The sequence below is a fragment of the Pongo abelii genome, chromosome 16 (assembly GCF_028885655.2).
Source record: "Pongo abelii isolate AG06213 chromosome 16, NHGRI_mPonAbe1-v2.0_pri, whole genome shotgun sequence".
Classification (NCBI taxonomy): Eukaryota; Metazoa; Chordata; class Mammalia; order Primates; family Hominidae; genus Pongo; species Pongo abelii.
Window position 1 is genome coordinate 24,053,042 of NC_072001.2, and position 21,576 is coordinate 24,074,617.

At 39.5% G+C, this 21,576-nt stretch overlaps 1 pseudogene; it reads right to left on the minus strand.

The window, feature by feature from the left end:
• Nucleotides 1-21,576, minus strand: part of LOC129050025 (putative HERC2-like protein 3) — a 138,216-nt pseudogene that overhangs the window by 20,868 nt on the left and 95,772 nt on the right.

Here is a 21,576-nt window from a genome sequence, read left to right on the forward strand (position 1 = left end):
AGGCGTGAGCCACCGCACATCCTGATTGTTCTAAGTGAATCACCATGCTCACATTTACCTTGCTAGTGGCAGGACCAATGAGTGTTCTGCTCAGATACACAACTGCAAAGGGTGTCACTGGCCAACAGCCCCAGTTCTGGGTCAAGCTTCCCATGGGATTCTCCTAGCCAGTGACTAAGCACAGCAAGGGTATTGAAGGCAGAGCCATTCTTGGGAGACACTGGAGGCCTATGATGAATGACATTGGCTCAGGGTTTCCTCTCCAGCTTTGCTGAATTCTCCTAGAACCTACTGCATTTAAGATGCTTGCATCCAACCTTCCTTCCTTCCCTCTCTCCTTCACTCATGGTCAGATTTTCAGTGCAATCTGATGGCTCTCTCAGCATCACCCTGCTTTCTCTCCCTCTTTTTTCTCACAGGCATTTCCTAAATAAGTTTCTTGCACTTCTCATCCTGCCTTGCATTTGATTCTTAGAGGACCCAGATGAACACAGCAGTGGATGGTATAGAGTGGGCACGTGACCCAATTCTTGTCGATGAGAGGTGGTAAAAGGTCTACTGTGGAGTTTCTGAGGTTTCCTGGCTGAGAAGGTCCACAAGAAAGAAAACGGCCCACTGGGCTTCCGGGGATCACATCATCTTGTCCACATGTGACACCTGGATCAGTGCCTTTTACTTCCAGTGCAGGGCAAATATACAGCAACTGACTCAAATCCATGCACGATATCCTCAAACGGGCCCTAATTGCTGCCAGTGGGCACACTCTCTTTCCCCTAGTCCCTCGACACTGCCATTGTTGTCTTGCTGCACGTTCTCGGTGGTGTGGCTGGGACCCCATCCAATCCTTGGCTGGCTTAGAGCTCTGCACTAGGGAGACCATCGGCTTTATTGTTCATGCCAGGATGGCTCTGAGAGTGAAAGGAGGAGCTACTAACAATTCAGCTGGGGTCACAGGCACAAACTGGGCCTTTTCTGAACAAAATAGAACCCATAGTCTCTCTACCTACACCTCTCTGCTGAAGGGTCATTTTGCCACCACCTTGTCACCCCCTGGCCAGTCAAGAGTACATTAAATTTTCTAGATGTCTTCCATTACCACTCAGGAACTGAAGGAGACTCCGGGGAGCTAAACCCAGACTCAACCTGTGACTGAACATTTCAGGGCACTAATTCCACCTTCACTCTCGTGCGGCTTCTCTGGGTTGCTGATGGAGGTGGGATTTCTGTGAGGTGCTTTCCTCTGGGAGCTCTGCCTGGGAAGGGAGCAAAAGCTCCTTTTCTGTTTTTGGCTCTCCCTGAAAGCCTCCCTGCCCTGGAGAGCGACCACCATCATGAAACATGACTCGCTGCCCGCTTCCTTTGTCCTGGCACCAGGAGAGGGAGAAGGCTTTCCACATCCTGGCTGGACATGCCCTGTGTGCACATCCTCCTGAGGACACTAGACTGAGGCGCAGCCTTGCTGGAGAAAGGAGCAACCTCTCCATGTTACAGAAGATGTGCTATGGGTTAGGACCCCAGGCTTGGCCCTGGAAATGTTGTGGAGACTAAATCAATTTGGAAAATCTTCATCTCTCTCCACTAAGGGTGGCTTTCAAAACAAAAGACTAAGCTAAAAATAATAATAACCCTACTTTAATCATGAAAAGATGAACATGAATGCTTTCTCCTGCACTCCAGCTAATTACTCACCTGCCATACCACTGCTGTCAAGTCCGCAGGGCAAACAGCTCTGCTGACAAAGGAGATGGTGAAGTACAGAGAATGGCAAAAGTGAAATGCACATTGACATTTGCAAAAGTGTATTAGCACTGTTTGATGAGGAAAATGAGTTTTATAATAAAAGTATGTGGCCAGGCATGGTGGCTCACACCTCTAATCCAGCTCTTTAGGAGGCTGAGGCGGGAGGGTTCTTGAGCTCAGGAGTTCAAGGCCAGCCTGGGTAACATAGTGAGACTCTGTCTCTACAAAAAAATTAAAAATTAGCTGGCTGTGGGGTTGTGTGCCTGTAGTCCCAGGTAGTTGGGAGGCTGAGGCCAGAGGATTACTTGCAGCCTGTACTTGGCCTGGGTGACAGAGCAAGACCCTATCTCAAAAACAAACAAACAAAAAAGGTCAATGGTATTCAAATTCAACTACTTGACTTGGCCACTTCAAAAGAATTTCCAAAATTTATGAAATAGATTTTTATATAAAACTATTCATAGTATGTCTACATTTATACATGTATCTTAGCTGTGAATGCTGGTAATTACTAAAGCAGTATATGAATTGCTTTAACCAAGAAATTTCCTTCAACAGACCACATTACAGTAAAATATGCAATATTCTAAAAGTTTCTGCCTTTGGAATGGACGACAAATGCTTAGGATGAGACAGAATCCCAATGATTGTAAGGCATGAGGAAATAGGTAAATTTTCTTTTCTGCTGGCACTGTTATGGGTTGAATTGTGTGCCCCCAAAACAACATGTTGAAAGCCTAGCCCACCGTAGCCCACAGTATCTCAGAATACTATCTTATTTGGAAATACAGTCTTTGCCAATGTAGTTAGGGTAAGGTAACTGGGAGGACTTAATCCATTATGAGTGGTGTCCTTATAAAAAGGGGAAATTTGGACTGGCCAGGTGTGGTGGCTCATGCCTGTAACTCCAGTACTTTGGGAGGCAGAGATGGGTGGATAGCTTGAGCCTAGGAGTTCAAGACCAGCCTGGCCAACATGGCGAAACCCCATCTCTGCTAAAAATATAAAAATTAGCCCAGCAGGGTGGCGTGTGCATGTAGTCTCAGCTACTAAGGAGGCTGAGGCAGAAGAGTTGCTTGAACCCAGGAAGCAGAGGTTACAGTGAGCCGAGATTGTGCCACTGCGCTTCAGCCTAGGTGACATAGTGAGTCTCTGTCTCAAAAAAAAAAAAAAAAAAAAGGCATGGGAGAAATTGAGAAATTTGGACCCAGAGCCAGACACGCACAGAGGGAAGATGATGCCTGAAGTCTAAGAATTGAGGTGAGAGGCGTAAGACAGCTTCTCCCTCACAGCCCTCAGAAGAAACTGATCCTGCCAACACCCTGATTTTGGACTTTCGGGCTCCAGAACTGTGGGACAATAAATTCGGCTGTTTAGGCCACTCAGCTATGGTACTCACTAACAACAGTCTTGTGAAGCTAATACAGGCACTGACTCTAAAACTGTGTCTTGCAGAGTTTTGAAACACCTGTGAATGTGTAAATGTAGCCTCGATCTGCACCGCATTGCAAGCCTCCAATGTGTTCTTTGAGAGAACGAAGACAGGCAGTTTCAAATCCTCTATCCCCACATAAGGTAAATATACTATCATAACTCCCCACAAAGAAAAGAGGCTAATGAGTTGACAGCATAAAAGATATCTAGAGCTGAGGAAACTGAAGACAGAGATTGTACAACTGGGGACTAGTAGAAAAGCAATCAGAAAACATTTTCCTGAAGAAACACAAAATATGAGAGTGGAAAAAACATGAATCCCTAAGAAGACAACTGGCTGAAAAAGGAAGATTTCAGAGCCCAAAGAAGAGAAACGTTTTCTTCTCCCTGAAGATATATATATATTTTAAAAGATGAGAAAAGCTACCAATAGTAGTTAAAAATTAACCATGGAAAGATGTCTTTATCCAAGTAATTTAATTTTATTTTTTTAGATATCCTCATGGGAATATACTTAAAATTGATATTCACAAACATCTACTCATAGATGCAAATATTCAGTAAATTCTCACTGAATGAATAGCGTCTATCTCGCTGTCAATCAATGAAGCACATGGCATCAGCTACTGTACTTAGCCGAGACTCACTACTGCTACCTGGTGGCAACATGCGCATATTGAAGAAGCAGGGCCCTAATGCAAAATACCCCTTAGTGCTATAACAAGGGTCATCCATGAAAAACAGGTCATTGAGGGCTGGGCATGGTGGCTCACACCTGTAATCCCAGCAATTTGGGAGGCTGAGGCAGGAGGATTGCTTGAGGTCACGAGTTCAAAACCAGACTGGGCAATATAGTGAGGCCCTGTAGCTACATACAAATAAAAAAAAAATGAAAAAAGGGAAACAGGATTTTCGGGAAAACAAGCATATACAATGAGAAATCCACTGGAAGAAGGAGATGTGCAATTTTCAAGAATGGTCCAACCATGAAAATATAGCTTCTTAAAGAGTAGAAAAAAGAAATTTTTTTCTCATTGGTACAGTGAGATGCTAAGCTGCAAAATCTGAGCAACAATACCTATAAGACCACCTAACATCCCATTGATGTCTACATATGTCACTCTTTATGTAAGAATACAGCAGTGTTCAACAGTACAGTTATCAAAAGCCCATGAAGTAGGTCTACTACATGAACTGTAGCAAAGCGTGTGCCTCCACCTGGCTCAGTGCACCCACAGCTGTGCTAAATGAGCACTGAATATGCAGGGCTGGTAGTCACCGCCTCATCCTCTCTCAGGCGGAAGCCAGGTCTTCCGTTTATAGACTAGCTTCTGTTGGTTGACTGGAATGGAAAGAGATACAATGAAACACAGGGACATAGGGCTGACTGTCATCAGTGATCTCACAGGCACTTTTAACCTCCCACTCAAAGTACAGCCATAACTTGATTGTGTGACGGGCCAGGAGGAGATGAATGGAAGCAAAGAGTTCCTTATCTTAGCAACAACACAGGCTGGGAAATACTACAATGTTTGGAACCAAAAAAAAAAAAAAAAAAAAAAAACAAAGGAACTGATGGAAAAGGATACTTCCTAGAAACCCACATTATTTGGACAAGCTCCCAAGTCAGGAAAAAAACAACATCAGAGCCATTCTGACTTCATCATAAGCGTCTCCAATTTTGCCACATTCTCCCCCACTAAGTACACCACATCCATGAGGGACAATTGCCGTAGGTATGAAAATGAGGCTCCATTTATGCATGAGTCAGACAGTTGTATGTAACACCCTCTTTGATAAACGTATTTTTCAAAACACCTTTTCAGTCTGGAGAGATCAAAAGCTTTCCAGGAGTTGAAGTCAAAGTCCAGAACTGTTTATTAAATCTGAGAGAGTCAGAACTCAGAGACAGGAACATAGAGGACTGAATATGAATGCAGACAGTGTACACCGAACATGCTGTTAAAATGTACTCTATTGGCTGGGCGCGGTAACTCACGTCTGTAATCCCAGCTCTTTGGGAGACCAAGGCAGGTGGATCATTTGAGATCAGGAGTTGGAGACCAGCCTGACCAACATGGTGAAACCCCATCCCTACTAAAAATTAAAAAAAAAAAATTAGCCAGGTATGGTGGTGCATGCCTGTAATCCCAGCTACTCAGGAGGAGGCTGCAGTGAGCTGAGATCGTGCCACTGCACTCCATCCTGGGTGACAGAGTGAGACTCCATCACACACACACACACACACACACACATTTTCTTTTAAATGTACTCTATTAAAAGGTGAATACATAATTCGGACAAGAAGGTGTAAAGTAATTTTTAATTATGCACGTGATATGTGAATTCATTCTTCCATTTACTTTTTATTATTTATTTTTTAATTATTTTTTTTTGAGACGGAATCTTGCTCTGCTGCCCAGGCTGGAATGCAGTGGTGCGATCTTGGCTCACTGCAACCTCCGCCTCCTGGGTTCAAGTGATTCTCCTGCCTCAGCCCCCCGAGTAGCTAGGATTACAGGTGCACACCACCACACCCGGCTACTTTTGTATTTTTAGTAGAGACAGGGTTTCGTCATGTTGGACAGGCTGGTCTCGAACTCCTGACCTCAGGTGATCCACCCGCCTTGGCCTCCCTAAGTGCTGGGATTATAGGCATGAACCACCACACCCAGCCACATTCTTCCTTTTAAACATTATTTTAAGAATTAGATATTATAAAATGTTATCCCCTCTAAAATAGTCACTGTTTTTTTTAGTGTTTCCATTTTGAAATGTATCCTTCCAAATTATTTTTAAAAATATACATATACATATATGTGTGTGTACATACAAACTCATAGAAATATGCAGTTTACATGTGTTTTTATAAATGGTATCAATAAACAATATATTGTTAAGATCTACTGATGCTGATACTGTAACCAAACAGTATCTTGAAATACTAATCTTTGTGGGTACTTTCATCATTTCATCATTGTATTAATATCTCCTATTCAGTCAAGGACCTCCAAGTTGACTTGAGAAGAATACAGATTCTCTGAGTAGTAATTAAAAGAGAACAAAAAGTGTGTGTGTGTGTGTCTGTGTGTGTGTGTGTGTGTGTCTGTGTGTGTGTGTGTGTGTGTGTGTGTGTGGTGTATATTTTCTACTTGAGAATCACATAGGAAGGCCCTAAGGAGGGCAAGAAAATAGAATTTATGCCATAACAATAGACCAGAGAGACTTTAAAAAAAAAGGTAATTATGGCTTCCCCAAAACCTTTCATAATATGACTGCCTAAGAAGACTACTGGATCAATGCTTTAAGGATGTGACACAGAAGTCAGAAACATAACTGTCTGTGGCGGCTAGGCAGATGATATAAATGCCCAGATCAGGATGAATGGCAACCAACCACTTACGCCTTTAGTGTTAGGGACACAATACATAGTGGTGTGGACCACGGCAGACCCGAGACTGGAAGGCAGCTGTTCCCCAGTTACAGTCACTTATTGCTATTGTAAAATGCAAGCTCTTCCCATTTTTACAGAGAAGCAGAAGAAAAAAAAAAAAAACCTGATCTTCTGATGTAAAAATCTCTCAATTTTTAAGTGTTGATTATTCAAAATCCAAAGTTTCAGAAACAAAACAATACACTGTGCAGGCCAACTCTTGGCAGGTCCCACTGCAGGCTGAATTTGTATCTCAGGGATTGGGATGAGTTAGCAACTCTCATCTACCTCCGTGCATGCTCCTCTGATGACACAACTGATGTCTCAGTGAAACATTCCGTGACAAATTAATATGTAGAACAGAGACAGCTTTTTAAAGCTAAAGGGTTTTTTTCATACAGAAAACTATAACTGGTAATTGGGGCTATTTTTTAGCTTCCATTTACATTTTGGAATGGGTTTCTGAAACAGGATAAGGCAAAACCACACACTGAACTATCTTTTTCATTTCTTAGGCATTTTCAAATTTATCAGAAGAGTATCTAACTGTGTCACCTTGGAAATATATTGGCCACTATACTTCATGTCCTCTGAATGAGGGAAGATGCCCCAGCAGCATCCAGAAAGGGGACATAGGCTCATGGTTCCAGAGAAGAAGAGTTCTTCTGAAGGTATCTTGTGACAAGTATCTGTCATAGAACATCTGGGGAAGCAAATCCTGATCTTGAATCAGCCCACTGCAAGACTGCATGTTCTAAGGGCTGAAGGTTGAAGTAAAGATGCCTTAAGGATAACCATCTTAAAGGAGGGTAAGAAATGAGCCCCTGTTGTCTCTGCTCTCCTTTGCAAGAAGACATGCAGCGGCACAATACTGGTTTAGGATATGGTGCATTTAACCATCGGCCATTTTCACCAAACTCTATCTGAAACTGAACACAGCTACTCGGGAGGTTGAGGCAGAAGGATCACTTGGGCCCAAGAGTTCAAGGCTATGATTGCAGCCACTGCACCAGCCTGAGCAACACAGGGAGACCCTGTTTCTTAAACCAGCAAACAAACTGAACAAAGCAACCAGAGATTATAAATACAGAATCAATCCTTCCCCCATAAAAGTGAAGTTTGTTCTTTAACTGTCAGGGTTAGGAGCAGAAATTTAAGAGTGCTGAACAATTTTTAAGAATGGACTGCCAATATGGAAATATTGATGACACATGCTCTGTATAAAAAACAATGATTGATGACCTCTTGCTAAACAAACTTATTGTTTTAAAAATCAAGATGTTCTGGGATTCAGGTACATGAAGTTTATGAAGAAGATCATCCTACCTTGAAGATGAAATCAGCCATCAGAGGTCCTGGAATCTTAAAAGTTTGCCTTTCGGAGCCCTCTGAAATTCCACTGTTGTGTTTGCTATGACAAAGACTCCGGGGCTGTTAAAGCTGTGTTCTCCTTTGCTTCCTTGAAGTGTTTTTGATTCAATAACTAAAATTAAAATATACGATTCAAATAAGAAACAATCTTAAAGGCATTTTATTACAAAAGACATTTTAGCAAGCACAATGTCAGTATATGATATCAAAACAATGTCAAAATAGCCACTCAGTTTACAAACATTAATTGATATTGGTGGAATAGATATATCAGATTTTTAATTGCCCATAAAAAAGGAGCTAACAAGGGTGGCAGACCCAAATAGTTCTACTTAATTCTTTGGAGCCATTTCTAGCATAAGGGGAAAGAGAAAACTTTTCTTTCTTTATATGTTTTCATGATTTAGCTAATACTCAAAGTAAAGCTATGTTCACTCATTTTATTTCTTGTTCAAAAGATCTTATGCCTACTCTTTTAGACAAAAATCACAGCAAATTTCAAATTTGCTTTTTATCAAACAAAACTTTTCATTTTGAAATAATTCTAGATTAACAGGAAGTTGCAAAAATCGTATAGAGAGGTCCTTTGTAAACTTCATTCCCTTTTGTCTAATGTTTACATGTTACAAAAGCATAGTTGAATATCAAAACCAGGAAATTGCCACTGGTACAATATGTGCATAGAGTTCAATGCCATTTTATCACCCACCACCACAGTCAAAATACAGAACCACTGCATTGCCACAAAGACCTCCCTTGTGCATGAAACCCCTTTATTCAAATTTGCTTTCACATGAACAAAAGTGCTTTTAAGATTTCCTACAGAAAAAAATGTTGGCTTATCACAGTTTAAACAAAAAAGCATTTCTACTTCATTTAAATTTCTGTCTTTCCTCCCTCTTTCTTTTCTTTCTTTTATTTTCTAAGTGTCACCATACTTAGTAGATCTGGTTTCACGTTGACAGAGGCAATAAAAAATGTATATACAGCTAGGTTCTGGGGCACCTGCGTTTCTGGCCCTGTATTTTTCTCTAACTTTCTGCCTTGGGTTTTCATTGCCTCATATCTAAAATGAGGAGTCAGAGCAGACAATCTCTCAGGTCCAACTCTATTCTAAAACCCACACTTGATTCAGTGATATCATACCAGTCTTTAACAATCTCAAACAAAGAACACAGAAGAACCAAAACTCCGTTGAGGGTCAAAAATGGAAAGCTGATAAAATGCGACAAAATAGTCTGGCATTAGGGAGCTTCCATCCATAGCCTGCTGGGCTTTGATTGTTTTCATTTGCTGGATTTTTCTCTGTCACTGGAGCAGCTGCAGGAATTCAAGTGCCCTGGGCAGACTGCGTAACAGGCATTAGGAGACATCCCTGATCATCCCTGACAGGCAGGCTGGGAACTTTTCTGGGAAAATTCAAAGGCTGGACATGAGCTACTTGATCTGGAGGAGTCACTAGCGGTCGAAGAATAATGCTGGCTACTTTTAGGCACACAAAACCCCAACCACTTTGGCCCTGATCTCCATGACCGCAATAGATTTTTGGAAAGTGTGAGATTAAATTCATTTCCTAGTTCCAATGAAGACATAAAACTGAGTGTTACAAAGTGAGTTGTCAGTAAAAATGAAATGGGGAACTGGAGATAGTAAGTGGGCCCTACGGTGGATGTCTCTAAAGTCAATGAGAAAAACAAAACGATGAGCATTAAGAGCATTAAGGCAATATCAAGACGCAAAATGAAGTGGGACATAACGCATCCTCACAGAAGGCATGCAAAATACAAGTTTCTAGACACTGATTTAGCCTGAAATGACTTGATTAAATTCAAGTAGCATGCAATGGATTCGCGGCTGTGTTGGGGTAGTAATTGCTTTCCCACTGTGCTAACCTTCTGGACCACAGTGTTCCGAGTTGCAGATCGGGATACAGAGTTGGGGCAGGGGGTGTAAAAATCTGGGAAGGTAATCTGGGAGGAAGGGAGGACCAGTTGCTATGATATCCATTCCCTAAACCAAAGGCCAGCATTTTTGTTAACTTGGTTTTGATATTTTGTTTTTAATACAGAATCTAGCCACTATTTTAACAGTGTCTAAGAGTCTCAGTGACACGGATATAAAAACACAAGTAGCAAAAACAATTTTCAAGTTCACATAAATTACCCAAACCACTCTGCTTTCCACTAAATGGTACGCTTATTGTAAAATATTTTTAATTTGAGTATTTCAAAAGGCTTCTGGTTATCTAAAGCACAAACACTGGTTGCCTATCTAGGAGGCAGAAAGCAGGTGTTTTGACCTCAGTTGTGTAAATGGGTAAGCAGAGTCAAAGGTGGGTGAAGAAAGACTGGTAAACTGATTTGGTGAATGTAGAGTTTATGGACGCAAACAATTCTGATAATCTGGATTAACAAAGCCATTGTGCCAAATCCACGGCAAGGTGGAGGCCGATGCAATTCTTTAAAATTGTCATTTTTATTGGTGGCAAACTTGCTTCTCCTTTGTGCTGGTGCCTCTTAAATGACAAAAAAAGGAGTTTGTGGTGTTTCAATCAACAATTCAGATGATGTATTGACTTATGGATACCTTTAAGTTTTTATTAATTTCCACCATTTCCCTATATTTACTGCAGCCCCATGTTGTTCACAATGTGTGATTCATGGCTAGTGAGAGCTGCATGCACAAGCCCTTTGGTTCTCAGAGGTTTCACTGACCCTCTGTGGTTTCCGCAGCAAGGTAGTTAGTGTGTAGGAGACCCCAGGAAGCTTATAAACATCCCCACCAGAATTAAGGGAAGAGAGTGTGAGCCTTCTTTCCTGCTGCCCACGGCCCAACTTCTTTCTCCTCTCCAGACTTAATATTGAGGGGAGGGAGGGAAGTGTTGAGGAAGATATGATAGGTAGTCTCAAAAAGAGTAAAAATTAGAAATCAAGACTTTCTTGTATCCCCAAATCTTCACAACTCAGATCTCTAGTGATGCCTTTAAATATTTTAATCCACTACTAGTTATTTATAAAAGAAATTATGCCTAGAAAATGATGAATGCTTCTAATTGCTTCTAGTTGAAGGATTTGCATTGAGAAGTATCAGTTCAGGCTTCTTTCAAAAAAGGCAGGGTCATGGTAACCATCCCCAAGAGGTCTTCCTAAATTCTAAAGGCCACGAAAGTACTGTCAGGTAAACGTGGAATGAGTGTTTAGCATGGCTAACATAGTTATAAATACATCAAACTTATATGTACAGTAGAGCTGTATTTATATAGTATATGCTAATTTAATTCATGTCAATTTCCTTTGATTGGTCATTAGGTACTGTATCCATGCTTATATTTATACATCTCTATATATGGTCCTTAGATAGGACTTAAAGGGAAAATATTCTTCCAATCGAATTGGAGGTTTTTGGTTTATGACCTCTTGGCTTCTTAAGTTTATTGCTAGTCAAACACATTTAATGCTAAGGTTTTGCTACAATAAAACCTGTTTTGCAGGGATCTGCTTATTGCTTCCATTTTTGAAGGGATGCACTCCTGGAAAATTTGGGGCTGGGTGCTCCCCATAATGCTGTGGCCAGGCTTGGGACAGGACTGGAAATTCAGGATCTGAACAAACACCTCTAGGCAGTATGTCAGATGGATATTCTGTAATGAAAATTCACTCCACAGCAAAGAGACTGATATTAATGTTGCTAGGTATTTTCAGTTCTTAGTAATGCAGTCTTTTGGATAGTTATAGTTAATGTGGATGTTAAAAGAATGATTTATTACTGCAAAATAATCTTCATTTCAGAAATATCTCTTTTACAAATAAAAATTAAGAAAAAAGTTGTATAAATCCAGGAAATAAAACCACTTCTATATTTAGATATTCAGAAATGTTAACTAAGTCCTTTGTAAATGAAGCCAGTTCTATTCATCAGCAAAGAAGGATAACTTTCAGAAATACTTCTACTGCCAATTGTGAGATTGTTCAGAAAGGAAAATAGTCCAAGCAACAGATTTGTCACTCTTGGAGAAATGGGAACACTTTTGAGCCCTGTTCTTGGACGAGCGCCAGTCTTGAATATAAAGTTATGTTGAATATGCCAGAACATATACACATAAACGAATTTTTGCCTCAAAGTGTTCACCTTTACTTATTCTGTTTACTGTTTACTTATTTTGTTTTTACAATTTATAAAACTATTTTTGGAGCTGAATTTTGGGGAATGGCCTTTAATATCATGAGAATATCAAGACCATTTACTGCATTTTTAAGCATCTTTTCCATGTATAATTTGCATGCCATAAACTTTGCCTTGTTAAAATGCATAATTTAATGGTTTCAGTGTATTCCCAGAGTGAAACCATCACCATCATCTATTTATTGTTTCAAACTCGCAGTATTCTGGGAAACTAGTGTCGGCCTTCAGGGACCCCTAGATGGGAAGTTGTGATGTGCTAGCAGCAAGGCTTGTTCTGATCAGCCATATTCACTGATAAGGTTTTGTATTTTAAAGTTTGTTTTGTTTTGGTTTTTTTGTCCCACTTTGCTGAAATCTCCAGAACACTCCCAAATCTTAATTTACTCTCCATGTATTATTATTATTTTAGAGACATGGTCTTCCTGTGTCACTCAGGCTGGAGTGGCAGATTGCAGTGGTGCAATTAGAGCTCACTGCAACCTTGAACTCCTAGGCTCAAGGAGGATCTTGGACTACACGCCTGCAGTAGCCAAGCTACTCCTTGGACTACCTCAGCCTCTTGAGTAGCTTGGACTACAGGCATGCGCCACTATGCCTAGCTAATTTTTTTTAAATTTTTTGTAGAGATGGGGTCTTCCTGTGCTGCCCAGGCTTGTCTCAAACTCCTAGACTCAAGTGATCCTCCTGCCACAGCCTCTCAAAGAGCTGGCATTACAGGCATGAGTCACCACACCCAGCCATCCTATACAAAACTAGTTTATTTGACATAAAATTTGGTTTTTATTCTCCCATGAGGGGATTAATCTTAAAAAGGTAAATTTCCCATTGGGGTATGAGAACAGAAAAATTCAGGGTACAACACAGATAATTTCCCTGGTTATATAGGCTATTTTGCCCACTACAGAATACTTGGGGATACCCAACAGAGTACCACCACCCCAAGAATGGAAATAAAGGAAAATCTTGAATTCCTTCAAGAGAAATTCCAGGCACCTAGCTAGCCTTGAGAAGTAATGAGCAACTTCACAAGCAACAAGGTAATAGTGGATTAAAACAATAGCCAGAAAAAGTTAGAGTCACAGGATGTATGGTTCCCTATAGAAACTAAAGATAACATTTTAACATATGTCCCTGAATAGTTTTTCAGGAAATCTAGATCCCCACCAAATAGATCCACTGGCACAGAGACCTCCGGTAAGAGGGAACTGAGGCTGAACTCTCACTGCCTTTCTTCATCCTACATTTCTCTCTGAGGCACGTGGAGATCACGCCCAAGGGCCAGATCTAACATTCTTTTCTGCTGACTCCAAGTCTTTAGGCAAAACTTCCCTTTCTTAACCAATTGCAAATCAGAAAATATTTGAATCTACCTATGGTCTGTAAGCCCCCACTTCAAGATATTCCACCTTTTCAGGTCAAACCAGTGCATAGCCTCCATGTATTAATTTGTGACTTTGCCTGTAACTTCTATCTCCTATCTTTAAAAATCCTTACATGTAAGACATCAGGGATTTCAGGTCTTAAGCATGAGCTGTTTGATTCTCCTTGCTTGGTGCTCTGCAATAAATGCTTCACTGTCTCTGGCTGCAAATCCTAATGTCAGAGTTTAGCTTTGCTGTGCCAAGTAAGTGGACGCAAGTTTGGTAACATTACCCATTAACTTAGAGAAAGTTTTTTTGCTTGTTGGTTTCTTTTTTTTGGCTAACTAAACCTTCAGGATATTAAAAAATGTTAAGATTAAATTCTACTTATAGAGGTGGGCAGGTCCTTTCACTGTAATTCTCACACTTCGACTTCCCAAAGGAACAGCAATTACATTTTCTTCTCCTGGGAAAGAATAGAACACAACTGTAATAAAACCAGTATACTAAAGGCCCACGAAAATGAGCAAGTCAATCAAAACTGGGGGTGTCTGCAAAACATTCTTAACTATATTTCATTTCTGTAATCCTAGCACTTTGGGAGGCCAAGGTGGGCAGATCACTTGAGGTCAGGAGTTTGAGACTAGCCTGGCCAAGATGGTGAAACCCCATCTCTACTAAAAATACAAAAATTAACCAGGTGTGATGGCGTGTGCCTGTAGTCCCAACTACCCAGGAGGCTGAGGCAGGAGAATTGCTGGAACCCAGGAGGTGGAGTCTGCAATGAGCTGAGAACGTGCCACTGGACTCCAGCCTGGGCAACAGAGTGAGACTCTGTCTCAAGAAAAAAATAAATAAATCTTTGGAAATCACCAACTATGTGTAAAGCAGATGAATATTACATAATTTCATTTAAATACACCCTTAAATAACATTAAAGAAACGTTTAAAGTAAATGCACTGCCTACCTCAATTGGCTTTACTCTCGTGGACCAATCCACGTGCTTTGATGAGGGTCTGCAAACCGTGGCCCCTGGGCCAAATCTAGCCACACCTCCTCATTCATTCATTAAGGCTGTTTATGCTCATCAAGGTAGAATTGAGTTGTAGTAATGAAGACCATATGGCTCAATAAGGCTAAAATATTTACTGTACTATCTGACTTTTCACAGAAAAATTTCATGATCTTGGCCTAGACAATTACCTACTGGAAATCCTGGTCCTCATAGATGTTTTTTCACACTGCTACATACTCTGATAATTTAATTTTTGTGTTCACATAATAATCTAAGCTCATATATGATATTTTATCTCACTAGTCCCCTATCTGAACATTGTCTGTTTCTAAATGAAACTAGAACATTATCAATGATATGAATTACTTCAAGCAGACGTTTTCGTCTAACTTACGCAAAACAATTTTTTTTGGATAAACTCTCCAGAGTGAAATTAGTGAAGCACAGGATATCAATATATTGATTGACTAGTTTGCAAGTTTTTATTAAATAGAGATACCTGTTTATTATTAAAAATTAGAAAATGCAGATAAACAAAAATACAAAATAAATCTTTTTCTAATCCTATTGCCCAGAGATAATCACTTCTAACACTTTGACGAATGTCCATTCCAGATTTTTTGTTTGTTTTTAACATGTATACATGTAAAAGGAAAGACTGAACCATACCTAAATGTCCATCAATAGGGGAACGATTACATAAACAAGAACATCCATACTAAGGAATACTCTACAACTGATAAAAGTAATGATAAGAAGCTATATGACCTGATGTGGAAAGCCTGCCAATATATACATTGAAGACTTTAAAAAAGGAAGGTTAAAAAATAAGACAGTGGTATCTTGGATATGACACTAAAGGCACAGGAAACACATGAAAAAAGACTAAATTAGACCAAATCAAAATCAAACCTTTGTGCACAAAAGGACACTATGAACGGAGTGAAGAGGCAACCCACAGAATGGGCGGAAACATTTGCAAATCACATCTTGGAAAGGGGTTATTATCTAGAATATATAAAGAATACTTGTAACTCAACAACAACAAAAAACAACCCAGTCAATAAAAAGGACAAAAGGACTTGGATTTCTCCAGAACAGCTATACAAATGGCCAATAAGCACATGAAAATGCTCAATATCAATAATTATTAGGGAATTGAAAATCAAAACCACAATCAGGTACCACTTCACACCCATTAGGATGAGAATTATACAAAAAAAAAAAAAAACAAGCAGAAAATAACAAGTATTGGTGAGGATGTGGTGAGAAGAACCCTTGTTAATTGGTGGTGAAAATGTTAAATGGTACAACTACCATGGAAAATAGTATGGCAAGTCCTCAAGATATTAAACATAGAATTACCATATGATCCAGCAACTCCACTTCTAGGAATATACCCAAAAGAATTGAAAGCAGGGACACAAACAGATATTGGTACATTCACGATCACGGCAGCATTATTCCCAGTAGCCAAAAGGAAGAAACAACCTAAGTATCTATCTATGGATATCTATCTAAGGCTGTTTTTGCTCTACAAAGGCAGAATTGAGTCATGGTAATGAAGACCATATAGCTTAATAAACCTAAAATATTTACTGTGCTATCTGGCCTTTCACAGAAAAAATTCGTGATCCTTGGCCTAGAGAATTACCTACTGGAAATCATGGTTCTCACAGATGTTTTTTGGTATATATCTACAATGGATTATTATTTAGCTTTTTTTTAAAAAAAAGGAGGGGGCCAGGCATGGTGGCTCACATCTGTAGTCTTAGCAGTTTGGGAGACCAAGGTAAGAGGATGGCTTGAGTCCAGGAGTTCGAGACCAGTCTAGGCAACATAGGGAAACCCAGTCACTACCAAAAATTTTATAATTTTTTTTTAATGTGGGTATGGTGGTGTGTGCCTGTAATCCCAGCTACTTGGGAGTCTGGGGTGGGAGGATCACTTGAGCCCAGGAGGTTGAGGCTGCAGTGAACTATGATCAACCCATTGCACTCCAGCCTGGGTAACACAGTGAGAGCTTGTCTTGGGGAAAAAAAAAAAAAAAAAAAGGAAAGAAAATGACGCATACTACAACATCAGTCATTTTAAGGATGCTAGCAAACAGCTCATCGTTTTGAAAACTGGTAAGTAAAGAAAAGATTAATGCATTCATCATGCTTTGTTGTCTTTCCTTTGTTTTGTTTTGTTTTTGGAGACAGGGTCTCACTCTGTCACCCAGGCTGGAGTGCAGTGGCTGATCTAGGCTCACTGCAGCCTCTACCTCCTGGGCTCAAGCGATCCTCCCAACTCAGCCTCCTGAGTAGCTGGGGCTACAGTTGTGTGCCAGCATGCCTGGCTAATTTTTGAATTTCTTGTAGAGACTAATTTGAACAAACAAGCAAAAGTGATAAAGACTTCTGAAAAATCCTCTCCTCCATAAAATCAGTAAAAACACCAGCAAAAATGGTCAGAACCAACATTTTTAAAACTCTGGAAATTAACCAAAGGCTTGCAACAATCTTAGCAGTAATTATCAAAGAAAAGTGCTCAGAAAGAACAGTGAGCTTTGTGGCTGCTAAGCTGCCTATTTCCATCTCTCCCCCATTCTCCACCTCCATGGTAACCTCGAAAACAACAGCCCATAATCACAGTGCTAACCAGCAGCCTGGCAGACTCTGCAGGGGTAGAATGGGTTTGGAGCTCCTTCAATGCCCAATTCTCAATTATTATTTGACCTGTGTAGTGGTTCCCTGGAAGACTTCACTCACAAAGCTGTCTTTGGTTTACCTAACTGGGAGTTTGCCCAGTGTAAACAGCTTTTCCCCAGGAGGCATTTGACCAAAACAATCAGAGATACTTGTTTAACATTGAGGCTGCATGAGGTGGTGAATAACAATTGGGGAAAACAATAAACTAACCAAAAAGCTGGGAATGAGATGTCCACAGGTGGCTTTGAAAAACTCCAACATATTCCTGAAAATCTAGAAGACTGCATGTCTATGTGGGGCTCTGCATATGCCAGAGCTTTGTGCATGCCCAGAAACAACCTGAGAAGGTCCTAAGCTGTCATCTATGGCTAACCTATAGACTCTGAGGAAGCAGGAAGTAAAGGCTAGAACAAAGTTGTCAACTACCTTGGCTGAGTGTTGAAGGTGTAACCCAACACAGACACATATGCACACACACACACACACAAAGCCCACTAAAAATAACCAACTCTCCATGAAAAACCTGGTAATGCCAGGTCTGGAGTAGGGAAAATTCAAGGTGGGCTTGGAACACCTGTTGCTCTAGAAACCAAGGCAATATCTAAAATTCAATGGAATTATGACAAAAGAAGACAGTTTAAAGTGCTCCCACTGGCTACATTTTGGACAATTTGAAACCCAAAAAGAATATTGTCAGTAATATAAAAAACATTAAATAAATAAAAATCTCTGAATATGGAGTGAGAAATTAAAAAACAGAAACCTTTTTTTAAAAACAGAAGAATGAGTGAAGAAGGAATGACAGAATTAGAAAATAACCGTTTGTAACTCTTCATGTTAGATACTGTTTCAGACAAGGATCATCAATGTACACTAAAGCCACGGTATGAAAGATTGTTGCCAGACAGAATATTTACACCTTGTCAAGGCATCACTCTGCAGATTTCTTACAGGGAAACGTGGATCTACACAACAGAGTATGTGTAGTTCACCACCTGTGTGAGTAATACTGGATCAAGCTGACATCATCAACTTCCTGATATGATGCAACATAAATCACGCATCACTTTTGATGTGCTGCTGCCACAAATGTTCAATCCAATTCTAATTAAACCTAAGACCTTACTGATCAATTCACAGGAATTACATGAGGGAGATCAACAAATTAAATGGAAAACGATCAGACAAATCCAGAATATGGGACATGCTACAATACAACTGGAATGAACTCTTTACAAAGTCAATACCATGAAAAAATAAGTGCACTAAAAAAAAAGAAACTAAAGAGATAGAAAAACTAAATGCAATGAGTGAGCCTTGACCAGTTCAAGGGGAAAAACAACTATAAAAGGAGAAATTTTAACATAGATCGGATATTAGATAATATTTAGAAATTATAATTTTTTAGGTGTACTAGTGAGATGATGTTATAAAGAAGATCCTTATTTTTAGAAGAGTCATGCTAAAGTATTAATACTTAGAAGTAAGTGTTGTGATGTCTGTAAATTAAGAAGGGTCAGCTAGCTAGTTGGATGGAGGAATTAGATAGATAGATAGAGAGATAGAGAGATAGATAGATAGAGAGTGATAGATAGGGATAATGAACCAATGTAGCAAAATATAAGTGATTATTGAATCTAGTTGAAAAAACGTACAGTAGTTAATTGTGTTATTTTATCAACTTTAATGCATGCTTGAAAATTTTACACAGTACAATTTTGGGGATAAAACCACATTCCAATGTCACTAACATCTATTTGACACCAAATTCCTAAATAAAATATTTGAAAAGAAAATTTAATCATAAATTTGAAGTACACACTATATACAAATGAAGTTTACCCAACAAATGCTAGTGTTGCTCAAATTTAGGAAACCTACCAATGTAATTTACCATATTAATAGACAAAGTAGAAAAGTTTGATTACCTCAAATAAGTTTCCAGCATTTAGTAAAATTCAATCATTATTCCTGATAAAAATTCTGTATATAAAATAAAGTAAATGTTTGTAACGCCATTTACAAATGCAAGTTATGATTAATATGCTTAATGCTTAAATGTCAGAAACACTGCTGTTTAATTGGGAAAATGATGGGATACCAGTTAGCACCATATGACTTAAGAGTTTTTAAAAGATTAGCCAAGGTAATTAGGCAAGAAAAAATAGTCTAAGCATTAGAAATCAAGAAGAAATTAATATTAAAAAATTATTAGATTTTAGAAATACCAAGAATAATCATTTGGAAAAATAATGGAAGAAAATGCCCCATTTGCAATGGCTAGAAAAAAGATGGAATATGTTGGAATGAACTTTTAAAAAATGGGCACAACCCGCTGTGCACGGTGGCTCATGCCTGTAATCCTAGCACTTTGGGAGGCTGAGGCAAGCGGATCACCTGAGATCAGGAGTTCAAGACCAGCCTGGCCAACATGGCGAAATCCCATCTCTACTAAAAAATACAAAATTTAGCTGGGTGTGGTGGGCGCCTGTAATCCCAGCTACTAGGGACGCTGAGGCTGGAGAATCACTTGAACCCAGGAGGCAGAGGTTGCAGTGAGCCAAGATTGTGCCACTGCATTCCAGCCTGGGTGACAGAGTGAGACTCCATTTCCACCCCCCAAAAATGGGCACAACCTAGAAAAACAACATTTAAATCTCTCTCTTGAGACATTAAAAAATGCCTTGAGAAAATCGAAGGAAAATATTAATTCATGTGAAATAAAAATTAAGCAAAATTAAATGTCAAAGAAGGAAAAATTGTAATTATAGGCAAAGACTGTTTTCTTAATATCCAGAGTATTTACAAATCAGTAAGAAAGAAACACGAATTAGCAGGAAAATTAGTCAGACCCTTGAAAAACTAATTCACAGAAAAATCAAAATGTCAAGAAGATTATGAAAAGAGAGAAGAGAAATTACAGTATCTTTGAGAACTAAAAGCACATAAAGACGTGCTTGTACAAAGGTACAAAGATGTTGTAACACTGAGAGAAAATCTAAATGCTCATTGATATGAGTCGGGTTAAATAAATTATGAAATGTCCTCTTATATCACCAGTTAAAAAACAAGCCAGCTGGGTGCAGTGGCTCACACCTGTAATCCCAGCACTTTGAGAGGCTGAGGCGGGTGGATCACTTGAGGTCAGGCGTTCAAGACCAGCCTGGCCAACATGGTGAAACACTGTCTCTACTAAAAAATACAAAAATTATTCGGGCATGGTGGCTGGCACCTTATTCCCAGCTACTCGGGAGGCTGAGGCACGAGAATTGCTTGAACCCGGGAGGCAGGGGTTGCAGTGAGCTGAGACCATACCACTGAACAACAGCCTGGGTGACAGAGTGAGACTCCATCTCAAAAACAAAAAAACAAGCCAAATTATGAGAACTGATAGGCAAAAAAACCTCAGTGAATAAAAAGAAATTGTAAAATAATTTATACCTAATGATCAATTCTGTATACTTCTCAAAAGCATACATGTTTGTATGGAAAGGTGCACACATACACATCCATAGGAAATATCTTAATAGAAGCAACCGTTCATACCATTTAGATCTCTAAAAAGTGGAACTGGTTAGGAGTTTGTGGATGGTAGAAGGTGACTTTTACTTTCCATTTTATATCCTTCTGTGCCATTTGAAGTTTTTATAAGTTTTATAAAACTTTTAAACTTATAAAGTTTTATAAAAAGTATGTCTTAATTTTACAATATAAATTATCTATATATATTATTCATCCTCAACCACTTCACCTCACCCCGGGAAGGATACACACTAATATGATAACAGGTGTAATCTCTTGGCAGTGTGATTGGATACATGACATGTTTGTCAATTTCCTTGCCTGGATATTCTGGATTTTTTACAACAAATATACAGCATATTATATATGTAATAAAAATTATTTTGAAAATACATATAAATTAGAAAGCTTTACTGAACTGAAGAAAACCTATTTGGGCAGATTGGTTGGGCTCTCTTGCAAAATCTTTGTGAATGTAGGCTGCGGTATCTTGGGGAAGCATTTGTCTAGGGGTGTGTGTGCGTATATGTGTATATTCCAACGATTGTCCCATTGATAATTACACACTTTAGTGAAACCTTGCAAATGAAACTCCCTTGCAGTTGATTTTAGCCAAAAAGGCTCAAACTTGAGGAAAATGTTCTTCTGGGTGGAGCTGCCTACTATTTAACTCTTGGAGAGAAAGCACACTGCAGAGCACCTAGGCAAAGCTAGGAACAAGGAGCACCCTATAAGGATCATCTCCTAAACTGGAATTCCCTTTCATTTCTGTAACCCTCCACTAAAGTTTGATACATTTGTAGAAGTCTCTGTGATACGTTGAT